This window comes from Nanorana parkeri, unplaced genomic scaffold (genome assembly GCF_000935625.1).
Source record: "Nanorana parkeri isolate BGI_ZX_2015 unplaced genomic scaffold, ASM93562v1 scaffold331, whole genome shotgun sequence".
In the NCBI taxonomy this organism is placed as follows: domain Eukaryota; kingdom Metazoa; phylum Chordata; class Amphibia; order Anura; family Dicroglossidae; genus Nanorana; species Nanorana parkeri.
In genome coordinates, this window is record NW_017306599.1 from 794857 (window position 1) to 819180 (window position 24324).

At 43.1% G+C, this 24324-nt stretch overlaps 1 protein-coding gene across 1 annotated transcript in view; it reads right to left on the reverse strand.

Moving 5' to 3' along the window:
- SH2B3 (SH2B adaptor protein 3) overlaps window positions 1-8042 on the reverse strand; it is a 111366-nt gene extending 103324 nt beyond the window's left edge. Inside the window, exon 1 of the mRNA XM_018558318.1 lies at window positions 7915-8042. The gene's annotated coding sequence lies outside the window, so the exon portion shown is untranslated. The remainder of the gene's footprint in view (window positions 1-7914) is intronic.
- Window positions 8043-24324: the final 16282 nt, after the last annotated feature.

Here is a 24324-nt window from a genome sequence, read left to right on the forward strand (position 1 = left end):
TCAGTCGGCAGTTTACTTGCACTTTCACTTGGCTGCCATGGACAAAACCTGTACTGACAGAAATACAATGGGTGACTATGCTGAACGCCTTGTAAGAACACAATTGCCTGGATGTCTCTGGTTTCAGTATTTTCTGAGTCACTGACTGAGAACACGCAATAAAAAATCAAGTTCTAATCAGAGTTTCTGACTTGCAATCTTACTGCAAGTCATAGACTCTGAAAGTATGGACCCCCATTAGGTCAACATGAGAGCCAAGTAACTTGCATTATCAGAAAGAGAAGTCAGCAATACAGAAGAAACAGTTGGTTGTAAGGATATGTAATTCTGAAGTAAATACTCCTATCACTAATTGGAGTGCTGGCTTTCTTTCAATAATTTGTTATATGCAGTGCCACTATGAGCTGTGTATTTGGGATGGCATTCTGCTTAAGCCAGCAGTACAGTTCTCCATACGTTTTCACTGATGTACAATTAAACTCACATGACCCTTCCCACTCTCTTTGGAAAGCTACTGACCAGTAAACTAAGCAAAATAACATTTAGGGAATCAAGGGGAGCAGGAAGGGAAGGAGAACAACAACCCCAATGGAGATCTGGTCACTGTTCACAAATTTAAAGTAGTACTAGAATTAGCTTTATATAGGACAGGTGATCAGAGAACAAGACATGTTTGATGCAAGAAGAACACTTACAAATTGTTTGGTTTCTAAGCACAGTCTTCAAGTACCTCTGCGCTGCTTCCCCAAACTTCTAGTCAGGGTGCGCACATAACTTAATACATGTTCCTTGATCCTCTCCCTCTTGGGATTACATGTCCCATGATTTAAGACCCCACAGCACATGTGTGCCCCATCTAGTTGGCACAGGTAGCCTGCTTACAAAGACTTGGTGGTCTCTCTCCTGGGAGCATGCAAAGCTGATTCCATAGGAACCAGAGGGGTTCCTATGGAATCAGAGAGGCCAGCTGTCAATCAGGTAGCAGGGTGGATCACAACAATATTGTTGGGGTGTTTCCTGGCTGCAGTGCGGCTCTGCACTTTCAGCTTATACTGGGCTATATGCCCACTATATGCTGACTTCGGGTCACAGGAGTGCATTAGTAAATATACTCCTGTGAACCAAAAGCCAAAAACGGTTTGGCTAAGAGTACAGGAACACTCACAAAATAACTGAGATTCTAATAAGTCGCAAAATGCTAAATTTCAGTTCCCTGCCTTACAAGTGTCTGTTTTTTCCCCATGCTGCTGCTATGCTAGATCTAAAAGGTACACCTTAGAAATGATGAGCACTTATGAAATAGCGCTTTATGAGTACATAGGGTGTAAGATACCATCTGACTGTTGCCACCTCGAAGCAAGAGTAGAAGCGGTAAAGTAATAATAATTAAACAGCAGCTCACACATTTTAAATTATAATTGTTCTTCCTGATCATGAGCCATTCTCTGTAACAAAAAGCAACAGTAACACACACTACTAGCAAAATATTTCCTTCTCTTTCTAGTTATTTATTCACATTCCAAGCATAGCATCAGGTCAAAAATTCTCCCTGCAACTCACTCTCCCTTGCAATTAGAAAAGCAAATGCTTTTCATCTATTCCGAGCCAAGGATTCCCTCCACAGCAACCATTCAGGTAAAACTTTGCAAACAAACTGATAATGTAGAAAAATTGGCAAAATAAGCCAATCTGCATTTAACACACATTAGAAGGAAGCAATCACTGAAATGGTTAACAGGAAACCATATTCTAAACACATCACATAAAATGAAAGGTTAGCCTCACCTCGCAGGCACAGTATCTCTTGAAGGCCAGCGTGGTGGCAGGCATCAAGGCCAAGTAGCCAATAGTTTAATGACAGTTTCTATGTCAACCTCTATAGACATCATTCATAACTGACTGCAAATTTTAAAGCACACTTATCACATTAACAAATAAAAGAAGACTTTTATCAGTTGTGACCCACAGATATATCACATGCTATAAAATCTCTGTAATTTGAGCATAAAAATATTTTATCAGAGTTTTGTGTACACAAGGGTATTCTTCACTACCATTCGGAGTTATAAAAAGTGAACAGACCAGGAGTTACTTAAAGTGGGGCAACAATTACAATAAAAAAAGCTGTTTAATGCAGCTTGGTATTAAAGGAGAACTATGGGGTCAGTGTTTTTCCCCATAGTTCTCCTTAGGGTAACGGGAGGACACAAACTAGCATCCTCCCGTTACCCTAAGCTCAGTATACCGCGAGCTACAGCTCGCGGTATACTGAGATGCCGCAGCCGGAGCGGATCCCGGCGTAGATGATGGGATCCGCCCAGCTGCGTGAGTGACAGCTGGCTCTGCCTACCTAGAGGCAGAGCCAGCTGTACCCGCCCCCTCCCCCGTCCGTTCCGCCAGTCAGCGCTGGCAGATCGGAGCGGGGAGAGGGGAATCCAGCCCTCCACTTGTCACGGCAGAGAGCCGTGACAGGATCTAAAGGTGAGCGAACCTGGTATGTGTTCGCTCACCTCCCGATCTACTGAGCCGACCTGTGACAGTCTCATTGTCACAGGTCGGCTAGAACTATGAGGTGAGTGGAAATCACTCCTCTCATAGTTCTCCTTTAATAAAACAAATCATTAAATGCACATTTAAATACATAGAGTACAAATACATGATTCTTTTTTTTGTATTAGCTTGTAATCATCACTACAGCAGAGAAGAGTGGAAGAATGCTGTGGAACATGCTAGCAATGTAAATAAAAGTGGAAAATAACAAAAGATATAATGAATGCATGCAAAAAAACATTTTAATATAACTAATGTGATAATTACATCACTCACTGATATGGCTTAAAGCGTATTTCCTCTTTAGCAGTCAAATTTGAGAAAACCCCACCCTATGTTTCTTATGTGTTCTCGTTCACACAGAATACCGAAAAATGAAAATAAAAATATATATTTTTTACATTTTAGATGCGTCTGTGTAGCTGGTCTTTACAATTCCAAGTAACAGAAAACACTCTCTGTCCCTGTAGAAAGGCTAGGGACAGGCTGGGCTTCCTCTCATTACCATGTAATGCTTCTAGATTTTTAACCCTTTGCTAGCACAGAGAGTGTTGAAATCTAATTTACAAGTGATAATGAGATTTGCCTGCACACTACAGACTGGATCAATTATGTTAACATTAACCGGCCCAGCCCCCCTTGCATTCCAGATTTCCAGATGAAAACTCAGTACAGAGAGCAACTTTTCTTTCAGAACATGGCATATAATGTGCAAGGAGTCATTTTAAAAAATGTGTTTGTTATGCTTTGTGAATGAGAAAATGTAACAAATATAAAGTAGGTGTAATCCCAATTTGGCTGCAAAAGTTGAAATAAACTATAAAGTGTATCTGATCCCAAAAACAAAAATGTAATACATTGCAGCTCCCCGACCTTAAATGTGGTGGCTGCAGTTGTTTTCATTTTTCAGGCTCATAAAAAGTTATCTTTACTGGTCCCATCAATCCACCATGTAATGGAGATGAATAAAGGTAGACATGTTTGAAGTCCATACTGTGTGACAACCCTCGTAGATACAGTGGAGTAAAAAATTTAGGCAGGAAGGGACAGGAAGTGTGTTATTTGCAGGATCATTAGGTGAGAGAAAACCCTGTAAAAAATAAATCTAATGCAGCCACTGCACACTGCAAAGGTCTCAAACCACAATATATTACATTTGTGTTTTTAGGATCCAGTAATGGCTATCGGTATAAACTCCCAACATTGTGTAATAATAAAATCTGTACAATCTATGTTACATTACCAATAAACATGTAGTGTAGGGCCCTGCTATTACAGTTCACCCAATGTACAGTATATGCAATCATTTGGGCCCTCGTACTAAACAACTGCAGGCAAATCCAAATGAGTTCATACAGGTAGACTAGAATGTGTGTGTGGCCAGTTTAAGATTTCTATAGATAGTAATCTGCTTGGAAATTCCAGAGCTAAAGACACAGAAATCTGACTTTGTATATCAATCATCATCATACGGATCAGTAATTCTGTTCAACTACACAAAACTATCTGTTTTTGAAGTACCCGTCAGCATCACTTGACTCTTCCCAAGATGTTCATACTCTCCCTGTTGGGGCTTTCTTTTACTTTAATTACAAGAATGCATTAGAAAGAAAAAGGGGGAAATGGACACTCCTGTAGACTTATATACAGTCATAAACTATGCAGGAGGGAGCTTATCTAAATATTTTGTGGTCTAAAAATTGCATTCGCCAAAATGCACGCGTCAGTCACTTCTTGCAAAAAGAAAAGGAAAACAACCCACAATCCTTCTATCATAAATATCTTTTCTTCGTCATAACCTAAGGTTCCAGACTCCGGCAAGGCTTTGTGCTTGTCTATGCTCATGGAACGCAAACCAAAAGGGAATCACCATTTTACTAGGCTACTGGAGAGATAAAATAAGCTAATGGCTGATTTAGATCACCTAAACATGATACCACTAATACTAAAAAAACTCAAATATATGGTTTTAGATGGACCAATAATCTGAAATCTCCTAAAATAAACATCACCTGGAATGAAAATATAATGTAGATAGGTATGTCCAGGACCTGAGAATTCAAACCCTTCACTATGCATTACAACACTGTTCATGTTGTAGAGTTCCCACACTGGAGCTCACAGACACCGAATCTGACAAGATGGTGTTTATTGATAAATAAATGTACATAAAAATGTGCCGCTTATATTATTTAACGTACAGCCTATCTCGGGAGAGAGCTATAGGGGAAATCCCTCAGAACTGGTTAATGGTTTCACTCTCTGACTGGTTTCCTTAGAAAGATACAATCAAACTTAAAAGAAACCATTTTACTTGTTTGCATCCTGTTAACAATTCTCATGAGTTATGCATGCTAATCTGCTTGCACCCATTTTGTGCACTGGATCAGCTGCTTGATACATATTTATATACTGCTGGGTTATGTTCTGCCACAAATGCTCCCGTTTACTCCAGAGTACACTTTGAAAGTAAAAGGTTTTACAGAGACAAACATGTATAAGGATTGGATACTTGTGTAGTACAAACCAATTGCCACTTTAACATTGACATGTTACATATAAAACGTTTTATCATGCCAAGCATGTATAAGGATTGGATACTTGTGTAGTACAATCCAATGGCCACTTTAACATTGACATGTTACATATAAAACGTTATACCATGGCAAGTATGTATAAAGATTGGATACTTATGTAGTAAAATCCAATGACCACTTTAACATTGACATGTTACATATAAAACGTTATACCATGGCAAGTATGTATAAAGATTGGATACTTATGTAGTAAAATCCAATGGCCACTTTAACATTGACATGTTACATATAAAACGTTTAACCATGGTAAGCATGTATAAGGATTGAATACTTGTGTAGTATAATCCTATAAGCATTTTAACAGTTTAAATATTAAATGTTTTACCATGGCAAGCATGTATAAGGATTGGATACTTGTGTAGTACAATCCTATGGCCACTTTAACACTGACACTTTAAATATGTAATGTTTTATCATGGCAAGCATCTATAAGGATTGGATACTTGTGTAGTACAATCCTATGACTACTTTAACATTGACACTTTGAAAGTAAAGTGTTTTATCATGGCAAGCATGTATACGGATTGGATACTTGTGTAACACAATCCTATGGCCACTTTAACATTATTAGGTGAGGAGGGATTCCCTATGTTAGTTGCCATTGGGACATTTGTCCTCATTGAAGGATTTTTATTTTGCTCTGGTAACAACTCTAACATTGTGGATTTTCCTGTCTCGGTAACTAAGGTCACCACGTAAGACAGAAGGGTGAATCTTCCCATTGAAAAAAAAAACACCTCATAGTGATTTTACCTCTTCCATGCTATACATGTAACTATGTAACTATGTAGCTATTCCATTATACCAACCTAAAAACGTTTAACCTGTACATGCACAGCCAATAATACCCTTCCTCATGCTATAGAAATTGAGAAGGGTTTGCCTTTACACTTGAAAGTATTAAAGAGGTAAGCTTTCAAGACCTTTGCCTGGATCCTAAAGAAAGTATGAGAGCTTGTATCTTTATTAACTTATGTTAGCGAATAACTGGTATCACCTAAACTACAAGCTTACTGCTTAGTCAATTAAATCCATTCTCCATATGCACTTTCCCATAAAAAACTGATGAAGACTTCCTAATAGGACGCAGGCTATCACTCATTACCATCCATGCACACGATTTACTGATAAATGACATTTCAAAGCCAGTTGTGGGCTGATTTACTGAAGGAGTTCTTTTGATCTTAGCCCATGTTCACTCTAAATATCTTACAAGTAATACAGATCTTTCAATATAAATAAGTAAAAGAGAAATACATTACATTCCAGCTAGGATGAAAATGGTTCCTTTGGAAAAATCAACTCCTGCATTAAATATTATTGCTTCACCGTAAATATTTTATTACTTAAGAGTCACAATCGCCTAGACGTAGGTTATTCTCTCTCCTCTCTACTTTTCCTCATATCTTCAATTCATCATTGGGATTCCAGAGATCAGCAATTCCTGTACTAGCTCGAGCTCATGGAACTCAAACCAAAAGCTTGTCACCATTTTAGAAAGATTGCCAGGAACACTTTGCTGCTACACCCGGCATCATTCAAAATGCTGTTTCAACACGCTACTGTTGCTTAGTTTGCATTTTAAATGCTGCCACTTAATACCTATTAGCATAAAAATACTTACATCTTCTCTAATTGCTGAAACTACAATGCAGCAAAAGAAAATGTTGTTCGGTTCTGAGCCTCAAGGAAACTTCTATAAGGGCAGACCTTCAAAATTGGAATCTATACCTAAACGTTACGTGATGTCTTTACGTGGCGTGACAACAATCCATACCTGTGTAGAGTACTGGAAATAGCGTTTGTCACCTGGCCATTATTCTACCAGCCTTTCCAGTAAAAATGTTGCCTGTTACCAGATGTAAGGCTAGTATTTTCCTGACAACAACAACAAAATATCAAAATTTCCTATCCATAGTACTGATCACATATATGCTTGAAAATCTTTGTTATTTCCACTTGAAATTGTTAGTAAAAGTACCAGCTGGCCAAACAAGTGAAGACATTTCCTGCACATCATTTCTGATCTGATTATATATACAATACAGACATTATTTATATACAATATAGACCAGTAAGTGTTTAGAATAGGCAGTGATAGGTCTGTGATTGAGGAAAGACCTTCCTATGATGATCAGCCTGAAGAATGCTTAGTACAAGTGGGAATAAAGCACAATAGCTGGCTGATGCATGCTGTTTTCCTTCATGTAACAGGGCTGAGGGGGAATGTGTAGGTGAAGGCCAAAAATATTGCAACATACAAGGACACTTCCGGCATAACACGAATTCTCTTCGAAATGGCTATTAAAGGGAGACTGTTAACCCTTTGTAGATGTAAAGTAGGGGCACCTAGTTTGTGAACCCGTGCATGTGCCAGCCTCTGGCATGTGCCCTGCCTGCTCTCTGACCAGTCCCCGTATTATCGGTGCGGTATGGGGGGCTCCCCGGCTGTTTTCTACATTGGCCTTGCTATACTTGTACACGGCGGGGTGTCATGAAGCCAGCATGTAACTACAAGGCGGATTTGTCGCCGCGGCGCCAAGCCCTCGTGTTAGCAGATGACAGCTCTGCCATGGTGTGTGTCTGTGACATGCGGTCGGGGATACAACAGCCTCGGCTGCAAAGGCAATATTTCCCAGGGAGATGGCTATCCCTGGCTGGGCAGAAGGTCAGCGAGGTGGCCCACCAGAGCTTTGCCTATTTACCATTGCATATGTCCCCGCGACACCCCTGAATGGCTACGTGCACCCAAATTTGCAGACATTACCTGCCAAAGAATCCTTTTCTCTTCCCCATGGTGTCTCAAGCCATAACTTTCAACAGACGATCCAAGTACAAGCCAGCCCCCCCTATATGAAAAAAAAACGCTGCTCAGACACTCTTCATTTCCGCCACGATCGAAGAGAAAACTTTGCACTTGGGGGGATCTGGTAGATGTGCAGCGTTGAAGGAGATCCAGGACAGGAGACGGGTGTCAGGGGTGGAATCAGAGGATTGTCGGCGCTGGATTGCCTGTGATGTCTGCGCCACATGCGCTGCTTCCCATGCTGAGCTGTGTTATGTAAAGCTGCAGGATGTGGAATCCTCTCTATCAGTCCTGTAGTGTCCTCTGCATGTGAGCGAAGAAAGCAGCGTGATGGTGATCGCTGCTGACAACCACGTCTCTCTGTCACATGCTACTCAGCCAAAGCTGTCAATGCAAGTCTCCGAGGGGGGCAGTACAGCTACACTGCGCTTAACACAGGCGATCAGAATATAGCACCTAGGAGTCCCACAGACCTACAGAGGAATGCCAAAAATGAGAAACTAGCTCCTGCTGCAAGGGGAAACTTGATGAGTATAGAGGGCGATCTTCATGAGTGTAGGAGGGTCTGCGATTATAGAGGGCGATCTTCATGAGTGTAGGAGGGTCTGCGATTATAGAGCAATCTTCAAGAGTATATGAGGGTCTGCGATTATAGAGGGCGATCTTCACAAATATAGGAGGGTCTGCGATTATATAGGGTCGATCTTCAGGAGTATAGGAGGGTCTGCAATTATAGAGTGTGATCTTCATGAGTATAGGAGGGTCTGCGATTATATAGGGCGATCTTCACGAGTATAGGAGGGTCTGCGATTATAGAGTGTGATCTTCATGAGTATAGGAGGGTCTGTAATTATAACGGGCGATCTTCACGAGGTATAGGAGGGTCTGCAATTATAGAGTGTGATCTTCACAATGTATAGGAGGGTCTGCGATTATAACGGGCGATCTTCACGAGTATAGGAGGGTCTGCGATTATAACGGGCGATCTTCACGAGTATAGGAGGGTCTGCGATTATAGAGTGTGATCTTCACGAGTATAGGAGGGTCTGCGATTATAGAGGGCGATCTCCATGAGTATAGGAGGGTCTGCATTAATAGAGGGCGATCTTCACCAGAATAGGAGGGTCTGCATTAATAGAGGGGGATCTTCACATGAGTATAGGAGGATGTGCAATTATAAAGGGCGATCTTCATGAGTATAGGAGGGTATGCGATTATAGAGGGCGATCTTCATAAGTATAGGAGGGTCTGCGGTTATAAAGGGCGATCTTCATGAGTATATGAGGATCTGCGATTATAGAGGGGGATTTCAAGAGAATAGGAGGGTCTGCATTAATAGAGGGCGATCTTCATGAGTATAGGAGGATCTGCGATTATAGAGGGCGATCTTCATGAGTATAGGAGGGTCTGCGATTATAGAGGGCCGTTTTCACAAGTATAGGAGGGTCTGCGATTATAGAGGGCCGTTTTCACAAGTATAGGAGGGTGTGCATTAATATAGGGTGATCTTTGCAAGTATAGGATGATCTGCAATTAAAAAAGGTGATCTTCACGAGTATAGGATGATCTGCAATTATAGAGGGCAATCTTCACGAGTTTAGGATAATCTGCAATTATAGAGGGCGATCCTCACGAGTATAGAGCAACCTGTATGGATATAGGGCGAGCTAAACGAGTATATAGGACATCCTGCATGATCTGCTTGCATATAGGATGATCTGTGTGTATAAACGCCTCCCAGTTATTTGGGGAGCGGGCTCAGCTCATTTTCTGGGCTCAGCGCTGTGCTGTGACTCGGGGGAATACAGCTGCTGGATGGAATTGTTAGAGTTATTGTTTGATGGAGTCTGTGAAAAAAAGTGCAAAAATGAAAGTGAGTTCATTTCCTTCCAGCCATAAGAAGGGGGAGCAAAAGCTAACACTATTCACAGTGTATCTAAAACCATTTTCATTTTATTTTATTTTTCTGGAAGTATTATAACTCCTCTGTCATGTTTTACTGCCTTTGAAGGCTCTCTTGGAGAGATTCCTTCATTTCGGGTCTGGTAAAACGTTTGTCCACAGAAAAGGAAGAGAGGGGAAATCATTATTATTATTATGTAGGATTTATATAGCTCCAACAGTTTGCGCAGCGTTTTACAATATAAGGAAGACATTACAATCACAATACAAATGAAGATAAGATGGTAAGGAGGGCCCTGCCTGTGAGCAAGTGATACAAGAGGTGGTAGCTGTGTGGGGATGAATTGTTTCAGAAAATGATAGTGCAGTGGGTAGTTTGAGTTGGGACAGGCTTCTGAAGAGATAAGTTTTCAAGGATCACCTAAAGGCAGTCAGAGCGGGAGATAGATGGACAGGTTGGACTGAGGAGTTCCAGAGGATGGGACAGACTCTAGAAAGTCCTGGAGGTGAGCATTGGAGGAGTTGACAAGGGAGCAAAAAAGCAGGAGGTCTTGGGAGGAGCGGAGAGGACAGTTAAGGTGCCCATACACCTTACGATTATCGTACGATAATCGTATGCGATCGACTTTTCGTACGACAGGAGGTTGAGTTTTATTTGTAGTAGAGAAATGCAAAGTCTCTTCTGCATGCTCAGTACAGTGTACACTCCCGGCTCATTCCAGGGATGTGTAAGATACTGAGGATGAAATGAGGTACTGGAGACACTGTAACTCTTACGTACATGTGTAGGAATTACATCATCAGTGGCCACTCAAAGGCCGAAGAGGAGCATTATATAGCCCAGATAGGGCTATATAATTATATCAAACATGTGTACTTAACGCCTCACTTAATTTGAATAAAATATACAAAAATGAGAAAAAAATAACTTTTTAAAAAAATGTTTGGCTATTATTAGGCTGCTCCAAACTTAGGAACAGCTAATAATAACCTTAGAGACTGACCCTGACAGCATGTCAGATTCAGATCTCACTAAAAGGTCTTTGATCGGCCCAGACGATCAGAAATCTGATACATTTCACTCAAAGAGATACATTGTATCTCTTTGGTGAAATGTATCATAAACATCGGGCTATCGAGCTGTCAAAACGAATAGCAGAGAGGTGAGTCACTCTGCTACCTCTCTGCTATTTTCAGCTGTCAAATACCGGATCCTGTATTTGCATGTAACGGCTTCATTCTTTCATTAGTGAAAGAAAAAAGCTTTTACAAAAGCTTAACTATTTCATTAATGAATGCCTCAATACTGAGACATTAATTAATGACTGGTAACTGCTGAGAATCAGCGGTTACTGGCATTACAAAGCCTGATATAACTCGTCACGTACAGTGTACGTGGCCAGTCATATAGGCACTTCGTGACGGGACATACAGTGTACGTCTCCCATCACGAAGGGGTTAAAGGAGATCTATGAGGTGAGTGCTTTTCACTCACCTCATAGTTCTAGCCGACCTGTGACAATGAAACTGTCACAGGTCGGCTCAGTAGATGTGGAAGTGAGCGAACACATACCGGTGCTCGCTCACTTCTCAATCCTGTGCCGGCAGAGAGCCGTGACAGGGGAGGGACTGGATTCCCCCCTCCCCTATCCGATCCTCCAGCGCTGACTGGCGGAACGGACGGGGGAGGGTACAGCTGGCTCTGCCTCTAGATAGGCAAAGCCAGCTGTCACTCACGCAGCTGGGCGGATCCAGACATAATTGTCAGGATCCGTTCCGGCTGCGGCGTCTCAGTATACCGCAAGCTGTAGCTTGCGGTATACTGAGCTGTGGGTGACGGGAGGAGGTTAGTTTGTATCCTCCCATTACCCTTAGGAGAACTATGGGGAAAAGCCCTAACCCCATAGTTCTCCTTTAATATAAAGAGACAGCAGCTTGGGTCTTGACCACTATGTATTGATAGAAATGCAGTTTTGATGCAAACAAAAGCCTGTTGACAATAGGCCCTAAGTCTTCTTTTCGTCATTGGGCCTAGTACACAAATGATGTGATTTCAGAAGTAAGGAGTGATTCCACTATCTCATGCACTATGACTCCAGCTTAGTGTTCAGGTATTTCATGCCCCCTGTGATCCCTGTAGTTATAATAGGGGTGTGTGTTTAAAAACAAGATTACATACAAGCCATGATGAATGCTGTTGACCATGTTATTAAAAACATCTGGTACATTATTTATTATTATTAAAATGATGGCATATGGAGCCATCATTTTTTGTGATGCTGGATATAGTCAGGATATATTTTTACTAAAAAGTTTCTGTATTAAAAAGCCAGAGAACGTTAGAACTGTGATTATAAATAAAACAAGCCACGCTGATGAACTGATCAGCATTGGGTACATGACTGGCAGTGACATTGTAGATAAGATCTCAGATATGTCTCTGTGGAAAAACTTGTGATACCGGTCCAAAGGAAACACTGGGTAGCAAAGTTTAATGAAGTTCCCATGTGGTAGGACAGTCAGTATATCACATTGTGAATCTGTCACAAATGAGGCAAGATGACAGTGCTGTAGAGCAGACAGAAAACATAGAATGTACTTCTACTAGGAGGAAGAAGACCTAATGGGTGACCAGACCAAAAAAGTAGGAGTGGGGGGCAGCAAACAGCAGAGGGGAACCTGGATTTGGACCTTAAGGTTACCATTAGACATGAGATGGTGACCTGTCACATCCATTTCCCTTATGTCATCATGGTATAATAAGAATGTACATTTTTCCAGGTTCACGTGTTAAACTGGCCATTCTCTAAACAATCTAATTGTGCAATCTCTGCACAGTCTCCTTTAGGTTTACCAAAACTATGTAACATGGGGACACACCTAAACTGTCCATTCAGTTTGTATCAAACAGTGCAGGCCTTTGCACTACATTCCTGATGGTAGATCTAAAGGAGATTGTACAATAATCCTTAGACAGACTCTTCTGCCACCACCTTCCTCTTAGTGGAATAGTGGTAGTCATACTATCAATTCTTCCCCCATAGACCACACGTGTGACAATTTCCTGATTCAACTATACCTGTTTGAACTGAGAGACTCTCTGTGTGCCCTAAGGCCAAACAATTTAATTGGCCCTTATAGGCAAAGTCAATTATTTATGTAGATACATTTTATCAGAAATAGTAGAAGTGGAGGAAATACCACAGGAATATGCTGCTGGGGTTACAGGTATTTCACATATTGCTGTAGCAAAACCAAAGCCCTATGGTATCCCTAAGACTTGCCCTGATTAGCAGCCTTTAGGAATTTCTGGATCTGATTTCTCACAAGAGTTCCATGGAGTGATATCATTACATAGTGATCTCTGTTTAGCATGTGTGAAGCAACAGGATGTGCTAGTGTTTCTATGATCATAAACATGAGGGAAAGAACTAAACGTACCCAAGCCTTAACAGCATACGGAAAGTGTTCCTAGAAGATTCATGCTGGTCTTAAAGGACAACTTCACTTTTCATTGTACTATATGGACCCCCCTTAGTAAATGACCTAAAAGTAGATAATTCCCTGCAGCCACACTCCTTAGATTTTCATTGTGTGGCCATGCCCAGAGCCAAACATCCTTTTTTTCAAAACACCCTGGAACTGGCCCTGCACCTGCCATGCATGCTCATTGCTGTTCTCATATATTCCTATCGGTGGTTCTGTACTTCATTTGGACAACAAGAACAGATCCATCTATCAGCAGTTTCCAACCTGGGGTACTTAGAAGCACATTTATGGGTACTTGAAAATATTTATTCAATGGGGGAAAGGCTGTGGCAGAAAGTACTTACACTAGGGTGTATGTACTGAGCTTGAGCATGTTTGACCTCTAAAGTACAGTTTGTTTGACTATTGACTGTGATCATTCCATTGCATGCACGGTACAGTGTATTGTGTCCTGTGTCCTGGCCCGCTTGAAAGAGGTGGTCTGGCACATAGTTTAGGTGGACTGCAGCATGGTACTCATTTGTGTTATTGCTAATCGTGCCCATGCACGGAACGTGAACACAGGAGCAGATTAGATCCATTTGTGCCCACTCAGGTAGTAAGGGGAGGTGACTTAAACATGTCCAGGTCTGGCACAATGTGAGAGCTGGAAGCATGCTTGGGTCCGGCACAATATGATTGTGGACTAGTAGGGGAGGGAGCACAATCATGCTCGGGTACAGTTACGGGGCAATTGTGCCTAGTGTAAATACACTGTACATTGTGTGCAGAAGGTTCACAGAGTAATCACACTTTTTTTGACACTCATTTTGTATTTCTGGCTACCGGCACCTCAATCAGTCCCTGGCTGACTGATATGCCCTCTGCTTCTGTTAAACAGCATAGGACAGTGACTTTGACTTTGAGTCCTGATTTGCACCAGTATCGATTTACCCACCTCTCCTCAGGGTTGCACCGGCTACCAGTCAATTAATGTGCCGCCATCAGAAGAGACCCACTCCATTCTGCAGCACCAATTTCCTCCACTACACTTTCCATGGAGCACTGAAAGTACTGTTACAGCCCTGCATGCACTGCAACATACAAGTGAGCCACCAGACTTTATACCCTTGCTCCATCTGCATCCTCCATGGCAGACACACCCATCATGGAGGGAGGACTTGCCCTCCGACCCACCACAGAACCAAAACACCTGGGGAGCCCCAGATCCAGAGAATCTAGTGTCACAGGCCGCACAACAAACAGGCCCCACGATAACACTGGCGTACTCCTGCAATATGGCATATCCAAAAGAGCCCCCCACCCCAATCTTCCAGCTCCCTCCTTTATTCTACTGACACAGCAGCATTTTTTCCTCCAACTATAAGCCACTCCCACTGTTAGCACAACACTGTTAGCACACCACACTATAAGGTTCTGCACTACATGCATCACTTTTAGCCCTGACCCACTACTCCACCCTCTGTCCCACCCCACATCGAGGGGTACAGTTTATGCAAATGAGGTATGCAAGTGAAAAAAGGTTGGGAACCACTGATCTATATGAATGAATGGGGAACACATTGCACGCACACAGCAGTTGCAGAACCCATCTGAGTTGTTGTTTTTTTAAAAGGCTGTGCTGCAATTTTTATTATATGAGAAAAATATTTTGGCTAGAGTATGGAGGGGGTAGAACTTCTGTCAAGTTTTTATTGTTGCTTGTGTCACTGCTAGGTTCAGTCACCCTCTTTATCAATCCTGGTGGCCACTGTAATCAGGTTGTGGGGAATCCAAAATTTACAGTTGTCACCAGGACAAAAGGTGAGAAAAAATATACCAGTGGGGACACCTGTTCCAGTGACATCTGTCTGAGAAGGAAATTCCTCTGACTTTGTACAGAATACCTCTCTTTCTGTTGCATTTCCAGGACGGGAAGTGGAGGGAAAACTACCCAAAAGGACACAAACAGCAAGAAATAAATCTATACATCAGTTTGATATGCTCAACTCTGAGTCACAGCTAAAGCTGTACAATCAGCAGCGAGAGCGGGCTTTGATTATTGCACAGCTCTGGTTGGAACTCAGCAGGGGGTGTGTTGGACCGCTGATCACACAGATAACAGGGGGTCCTTTCTGCAACCTGTCGCTGAGGTCTAATGTTTATGATGTTGTTGGAGGTACAAATATTAACAAAGGACAGTAAAGCTGTCCATACACTGCATGAATGACCCGGTGAGCACCCTTCTGTTTGACAAAATTGCACTTTGTTGAAGGAGCCGGAGTGAAAATTCTCAGCTGAACAGTGAGTACGGCCAATCAGTTTTTGTTCGATGTCGTGACAGCAGCACACCCGCTGCTGTCAGAATACAGGGTGACGGGAGGACACAAACTAACCTCCTCCCGTCACCCAAAGCTCAGGATACCACGAGCTATAGTTTGCGGTATACTGAGAGGCCGCAGCCGGGAACGGATCCCGACAATTATGTCTGGATCCGCCCAGCTGCGTGAGTGACAGCTGACTCTGCCTATCTAGTGGCAAAGCCAGCTGTACCCGCAACCTCCCCCATCCGTTCACTGGAGGATCAGACAGGGGAGGGGGGAATCCAGTCCCTCCTCTGTCACGGCTCTCTGCCGTCACAGGATCGAGAAAAGGGAGAGAGCGCCGGTATGTGTTCGCTCACTTCCCGATCTACTTAGCCGATCTGTGACAGTTTCATTGTCACAGGTCGGCTCAGATTATGAGGCTGAGTGAAAATCACTCGCCTTATAGTTCTCCTTTAACAATCAGTAATATGAGCTTTAAAACAAGGGCCCACTGACCTTTACATCTGCAGGCACTCTGCAGCAATTTATTCTCAAATATTACAGCAGATGCACTGAAACAGTGACTTGGCAGCCTTCCAGCCTTCTAATGTATAAACAGTGTACCTGCTCTTTGTTTATTAAATGTTGTGAGGCTGCCGAGTCACGGCTGTGAGAAGAATCAGAGTGAGCTGAAGCTACTGGGAAACCCATTAGAGCCAGACGACAGTGCTTTTGTTATTAACTCTGATGATAAATTGCTCTACAGTGCCTGCAGAGGTCACTGACGGTTTGTTTCAAAGTTAATTTACTTCGTGTTAGGTCCCCTTTACATCTGGCTATTCTGCTGTGGCGCGGTAACGTGTGTTATGTTTCACATTAACATGCGTTGTGTTAAATCTGCCCATTCATTTGAATGTACTGTATGTGCTCAATGTAAGGCAGTGACGTGCCGTGCCTTCTGTGCTGGGTGAGGCATCCCCCAGCCCGCCATAGCTCTGCCCCCGGGCCACCGAAGCCCCACCCCCAGCTCAGTAACCAATCTGTGTGGGGAAGAGGAAGGGAGGAGACAGGGAGGCGCCTCCCTGTCCCTCACTTGTTCGCCACTGGCGAGGCATCGAAATCGATGTCCTCACGTTTTTGTTTTTTTTTCCGTTTTTTTTATTGGACAGCTGGGACTAATGGCTTTTTGCCATTGGTCCAAGCCATCCACAGAGCTCACGCCTCTAACACAGAGTAGAGGCTGTGATAGCTCTTTCCTCACCAAGTTAGGTTACACAAGCAGTGGAGAAGCCCGCTGCGGTGTAACCTAAATACCTGTCAAAATCTGGATGCAGCGCTGCCTGTCATTAACAGGCAGTGCTCCGTCCATGACAGGCTACACAGTGCGGAGGCTTTCCCTGCTGTGTAACCTGTGACAAGCCGATCAGAATGGAGAAAAAGCTGTGAAGCTGACACCTTTTCTCTTCATAATACTGGGTGAGGCTCTGTCTCACCTGCCTCCCCTAAGGCAGCTGATACATGTACTGTACCAATTTGATCTGTTTTTGTGAGTTTGAAGGAAATCACATTTGTAAGCCTCTGTCACTGGCTTATAGACAAAGATAACCTTTAATAAAACATATTACTGGGCAGCAGTGCTAGTGACTGTTCGCTGGTGGTTCGAGCATGATCAAGACAATCCGGCGGTGACTCTGGAGGCGGCCTTGTAGGGTTCCTATGCGGAGCTGAGTAATTTGGTATTCCGGGGTCCGAAATCTAATGTGGCTGTCACTGGACCTATGCACACTGTGTTGGGGGTATGGTCCAGGGCAAGGAGGGGACGGATGCCTGCTGGAACCATCTCCCTTATGTACCCCTATGGGGGTACCCGCGCTTGGAGAATGCTCCCTCTTTACAGGCTCACCTATATGAGCTGCAACTGTATATGCAAGTTTGATCGGATCTGGGTGGACTGGGTGGAGGCTAGTGGGCTTACCCTGGAGGGCCCGGGCAGAGAGTTCCTGCTCCTCTCTGATCCCTCTGATCATTAGGATGGCGGTGGGCTGAGATGGGAGTGTTGGGACTCTGTAGATAAGATTTGCATGTAGTGGGTTCCACTCTATTCCAGATGCCTCCGGGTCACCGTTGATGAAATGAGGGGGCGGGTATCCTTCTCTCTCCTGGATCCTGAGGCGGCACACCCCCCCTCTTTTTCTCCTTCCCCCTCCCCCCCTCCCCGTATGGGGATATGCATCCTAGACTGGCCCATCAGTGGGTCCAGCTGTATCTTCTTACCTATGGTACCTAAGATCCACGCTTTGTGTTGCTTTTCTGTTTTTTATTATGTTTTGTTACTTTTTGTAATACTTGTCTGCAAATTGGGATGTAATGAGTTTATTTTTTGTGTGTCGCTTGTTTTTTGTTATGTGTTTGAAAAACAATAAAACTTTACCTGTGAAAAAAAAAAGATAACCTTTAATAAAGTGGAAACAAAGTGGCTGCCTACACACGCATTTTAATTAAAGGAGAACTATGGGGTTAAGGCTTTTCCCCATAGTTCTCCTTAGGGTAACGGGAGGACACAAACTAGCGTCCTCCCGTCACCCTAGGCTCAGTATACCGCAAACTGCAGCTCGCGGTATACTGAGACGCCGCAGCTGAAGCGGATCCTGACAATTGTGCCGGGATCCGCCCAGCTGCGTGACTGACAGCTGGCTCTGCCTATATAGAGGCAGAGCCAGATGAACCCGCCACATCCCCCGTCCGTTCCACCAGTCAGCGCTGGAGGATCGGAGCGGGGAGGGGGGAATCCAGCCCCTCCCCTGTCACGGCAGAGAGCCGTGACAGGATCGAGAGGTGAGCGAACGCCGGTATGTGTTCGCTCACCTCCCGATCTACTGAGCCGACCTCTGACAGTCTCATTGTCACAGGTCGGCTAGAACTATAGGGTGAGTGAAAAGCACTCACCACATAGTTCTCCTTTAATGAGATGATTTGTTTAATTCAATGATGTATGAAGGTGTTTCATAAAATCGCACTGGGTACACACGGGTACATGGCAGCAAGCAGTGGCAGAGCTGGAAGTCTTTCTGTGGGCAGAGCAATGCAGGATGAGATATAACTTGCTCTATCATACACCCAGGCTTATCTGTTTCCCTCAGGATGCATTGTTGTAAGCAGGATGTCACTTAGTGATGGGCTATTATTCCAGCTGACAGTGGAACTTCTATTACTGAGTATGTTGTACTTTTTGATTCCTTGTGTGGTGACCAGGTTGCCTTTGAATAAAACCTTAGCTTCAGTGGTATTGTAAAATATGGTTGATTAAAGTGCGTTGTACTAAAACTTAATGTTGCCTCCATGTGGAACTGATATTTCAGTTCTGGGTGAGTGTTGATGCAATAAATCACCCACCAGTTTCTTACTGCTCTTGTAGACTCCAGCAATAAGGTTTTTCTGAGTCTGGGGCTCTGCTTCTACTCACAAGGTCATCATTTTTGGCAACGTTTTGCAAAGCATTTGTAAAGCATTCGGCAAGCTTTAAGCAGCTTTCTTGAAGCCTTGTAAGCACCCCTCCACTCCAGTATGGGGATGTAAAGCCAGGAAACCCAACCTGAAAAAAGCAATTTCACGGAGGTACCCTTCTCATTTCAGGAAGGGGGGGAGTACCTACCTGAAATGATGGCAGATAGCACGGGAAGCAATAGCTTCTTTGCCATCTGCCGTCAGAATAAAAAAAAAAAACAGCAGCATAGGAATGAATAATTAGATTGCTATTGGCTATTTCAATTTGCAATATCCAATAGCAAGCTGGCTATTGCACCTGCCCTTTGCTGCTGTCAATCACTAGAAGAGGACCTGACAGAGAACTTAAAGTCCCCCTCTGATGATTGACAGCAGCAGTGGGTGGGTGCAATAGCTAGTCTGCTATTGTAAAGTGAAATAGCAATCTAGCTATGCATTCCTGTGCTGTTTTTTTTTTTTTCTTCTCTGACTTGACGGCGGCCCTGATGTCAGAAAAAAAACAAAACAACAGATTGCAGGGAAAGGTTTACTCTGCTAGCCGGGAGTCGCTATGTAATAGCGGGAGACACTCGGAGCGTCTGTAAAACATAGATATTAATGGGAGGGATGACTGTCACTTTAAACAAGCTGCTAGCAGGTTTCAGCAGGCTTTTAAACAAGTTTCAACTTGTGCTGAAGTGTACTGTGCTAGCAGCTTGTTTAAAGTGACAGTCACGACTCCCATGAAGATCTGTGTTCAGTATTCCAAACTGAAGCTGAATGGTGCTTTAAAAGCTTCAATACTCTGCAAAAGCTCGCTGTTCACACTGCAGTGGTTAAACACATCACCACAAGTGTGTGATTATGGAGTCACTGGAACTGAGCCCTAGCAAGATCCTTTAGGTCCATCCCAGTTTGTTCCGCCTCATGACTTGTCAACTTATGCCACAACAAGGCAAACATATTTTGGCGGAAGCTTATAGCTCCTCGCTAGAGCCCTCGGGGTTTGATTTGCCCAAGGTTAGCTGCATGTGCGTGCAGTAAAACAGGCCATTGGGTGAGAGACAATTTTATTGGGTTGCAAGAAACAGGGCAAAGAAGCTCATGCAACATTTTCATCTGCAAGCTTCCCACGCATCTGATGCACGCCAATGTGCGTTTTACCAAGTTTGGGAAATGTCCAAAAGAAGTCACCCACACTCCAAGGTCCAATGTGTTGAAAGCCTCTTTTATTCAGACATTATACAGACATGGTGGCAGTGTAAAAGCAACGTTTCAGGACCGAACATGGTCCCTTCATCAGGCAAACACAGTGACGATGTCACCATGTTTGGGGGTGCCATTAATAATAACAGCGCATGCATGTCATATATTTTTAATACACTGTGCGAATGTGCGCCAATGCGCACGCATGACATGCTTTTGGCATGCGTTCACACAATGCCAAAGTGTGAACGGAGATTAACAGCGTTTCGTCTTCCTTCAGACTGTTCTACCAGGATGCAGATACAGAGGGAAAGAAGCCATTTTCAACACAGTGGCAACATGCATTGTTAAATAATCCAAAAGGGCATAGAGGGCAGTCGGGCAGTATTCTCCTACAGTGGTTAAGGCTCACTCCACAAGATCTTTCTTTGTGTCCTGGGCAGCTCATGCCACAGTGTCGATCCAGCTGCCTTTCTGATGGTCAAGCTTAGAAGTAGCTTTAAATTTATTACATTTAATAAACCATCTTGCATTCAACACACCCAAAAGTGCTATAAGTATTTGATATCATTTTATGTTTTTGGAGAGCATCTTTCTTTAATGGTTTTCTTTTCTGCACGCTCTGCTGACAACAGGTTCTCTTTCAATGACATAGAAGTGGTCTAACAACAGCAAGTAGTAGCAGCCCTGTGAATTCTGGTGAAGAACAGAGCCTAGAGATTTAAATGATCTAAATGGAGCTAAAAACATAGTTTTTGTTCTCTGAAATATTCTTGTAAAATGTTTTCATGGTTAACAACTTTCTTTTTCCATAAGTTCACAATTCTACAAACAGCCTAAAATGCATACAGTAATACTCTGTATGAGGCTACAATGCAAAATGAATAGCAGAAGCAAAAGGTAACAGGAAACATAAGTTTCTATATTGCTTTAATCTGTTCTGTATGGTTAAAGTGCCATCTAGCAGTTGCTAATATGAGTTACACCAATAGGGTTAAGGAAGTATTTTACTTTAGTTTCTGTTCTTTGTGTCACAATAAATAATTGCACCAAGACAGTCTAAATAAATACACATTTTCTGCATATATTTATTATACATGTACTAAATGTATAATAGTGTCCGAAGAAGTATTGTAGCTGAAAGATGTTTTTAAATTGAAAGTGTCCTTACACATTGACAGTTATGTATTTTACCAATTTTGTATTTTACCATTTTGCTAATTTCCTATATACCCTGATTAGTTTAGACATTCTTACTGCATTCCTATAAGGTTTTTCCAATTATGAAGCTCATTCCTAATACTGTTGTACAGGGCCGGCCTTAGGGGTGTGCAAACAGTGCGGCCGCACAGGGCGCCATGGCAACAAGGGCGCCGTGCGGCCGACACAGCTCGTCCTGGGGGCGGCTTCTTTCCCCCTCACCGCTGGGCGCTGGCCATCCGATATGAGGTTACTGGGGGTGTGGCCACTAAAGGGTGTGGCCACTGAAGGGTGTGGTCACTGAGGGGCGCTGTAAAGCTATCTCGCACAGGGCGCCTAAAGGCCTAAGGCCGGCCCTGCTGTTGTATCCAAGATAGGTGTCACTTTGTAACATAACCACAAAATCCATGCTGTCAGAATACAATAATGGAAATAAATCGCTCTCCACAACCCTGCTCCACGGTGTGCCCCCCTGGAAAGTGGGTGTAGCCTATAAAAAGCATTTTACTTATATTCTTATCTTTTTAGTTTGTGATATCTTATGCAAAAAATACAGACCATTCTAGATATGCAAGCGAGCAGCTCAAAACACAGTTGCAATACATGTATATGAACTGTCTTACTTTCCAAAAACGTTTGTAATTTTGTTCAGACAGTTTTCTATTTCAGGAACTTCTGAACCCTGGAGGGCAGGTAAGTGGCATAGTGGTTGTGTTGCCTGCACTGCTAGGGGGTTTTATGACCAGCGGCCTTGTAATTAGTTCTGGTTGGCTTTGCCTACAGCACAACAGGCATACGCAGACTGCCACTTGCTGTACTGTGAGCCAATGTGGTGATCCTGCCTGGGCTACTTATAGAGAACCTTAACATTCTCTCTAAACTGCCTATTGCTGGCACATACTGCTAATTTAATTGGCCTCACTATCCCCCTCACTGCACATTGCAGATTTACCTCACATCTCCCACTGCACACCCTAAATTTACCTCACACAATCCACTGCACACCCCAACTAATTTACCTCACCCAATCCACTGCACACCCCAAATTTACCTCACTCATCCCACTTCCTTACCTCAAATTTACCTCACCCTTCCCACTGCACACCTTAAATTTACTTCACACCCCCCCCCATACTGCATACCCAAAATTTACCTCACCCTTTCCACTACATACACCAAATGTACTTCACCCTTCCTATTGCAGAGATCTCAAGTCTCCCTGATGTTCAGGGAGTCTCCCTCTTTTGGACAGCAGCTCCCTGACGTCCGCGAGAGAGGCATTTTCTCCCTGAAAGGTTTACTCTGAGTAAACCTTTCCGGTAAGATATCAGTGGGTAAGGTTTCAGAGTGAGGTTTGCTTCCTGGAGGAAGGTCATGTGATCTCTAGAGTAGCCTCAGAACAAGGCTTGGCTCTCAGAAGGAAGAAGCTACTTGCTGCACAGAGAGGGCGGACATAGGGGTCAATTCACAAAGCTCAGCGTTATGAGAGTAGAAGTTAATTTATCTATCCTTATTTTACCACTCTTTATTTTACTGGCTGAAACATGCAATTCACAAAAGCCGGAATCGTTAATGCACACGCAGTTTAACGTTCCTTAAGCAAGTGTTATTTTAACATCACAGACTTTATTTTATCTATTGCTGTGATAAAATAACGTTTTGGGTGTTATTTTAACACTTTTGCAGTGCATTTTGGTAGCAGAAGGGGTGGAGCAGATGCCTAAATTACTGTTACTTTCACTTTCACCACACAAAAGGACACAAATCTGATATATATATATATTATTATTATTATTATTATTATTATTATTATCATTATTATGTCTTTTATATTCTGATGACGGCCGCTGTAAAAAGAAAAAAAAAAAAACACAGGAAAGGGCACCTCCCTGAAATGAGACGGGAACCTCCCTGAAATAAGGTTTTGCAGGTTGGGATGTCTGCTATTGCAATCCCCAAATTTACCTCACCCCCTTCCCACTGCATACCCCAAATGTACCTCACCCTTCCCACTCCATACCGCAAATTTACCTCACCCTTCCCACTGCATACCGCAGGTTTACCTCACCTCTCTCTCTGCAATCCCCCCCAATGGGCAACAAGCAGTTCTAGCTGATACACAGAACTATAATACATCTAATAGCATGGGACAATATGCACTTGTATCTGTAGCAGTATAAGGGCCTGTGTCAACAGGCTATGGGCTTGTGTCAATGGGCACATGCATTTTGCATATGACATCAGTTTGAGATAATTCTGAGAAGATTCAAAATAAACTGACAGTTTCTGGACTGTATTCAACCTGCTTTGAGCTGCTTTTGCAGTCCAATAGACTTAAATGGAGAGAGAAACTGTTCTAACATGAACAAAAGCCCACTGACACAGGCCATAAGACAGGCTCAATAAATAACATAAACCTGTCTCTTTAATATTTATGTGCCATTTGTCTTATACAGGTATAGTTTAATTTTGTACATATGTTTAAAACCAACTTATTGGTGGTACAGGACCACTGTGTATGTGAGGTGAGCTCTGGAGGAACACAGCGAGTAAGACAGTTCAGTGAGCGTGTCCAAGATGAGAGATAAGAATCCCAGTAGAGCATGGCGGGGACCAGCAGGAAATATACCAGGCTCTCTTGCTGAAAATATTTGTGTGAGCAGACTCAGAGATGCCTGGCCTTACACTGGTAGCCATACACTATACAGTCTTAAGGTGCCCACACAGCTTGCGATAATCGTACGATAATCGCGGGAAATCCCGCAATCGTACAATTATCGCAAGGTGTGTGGAAGCCATGCGACCT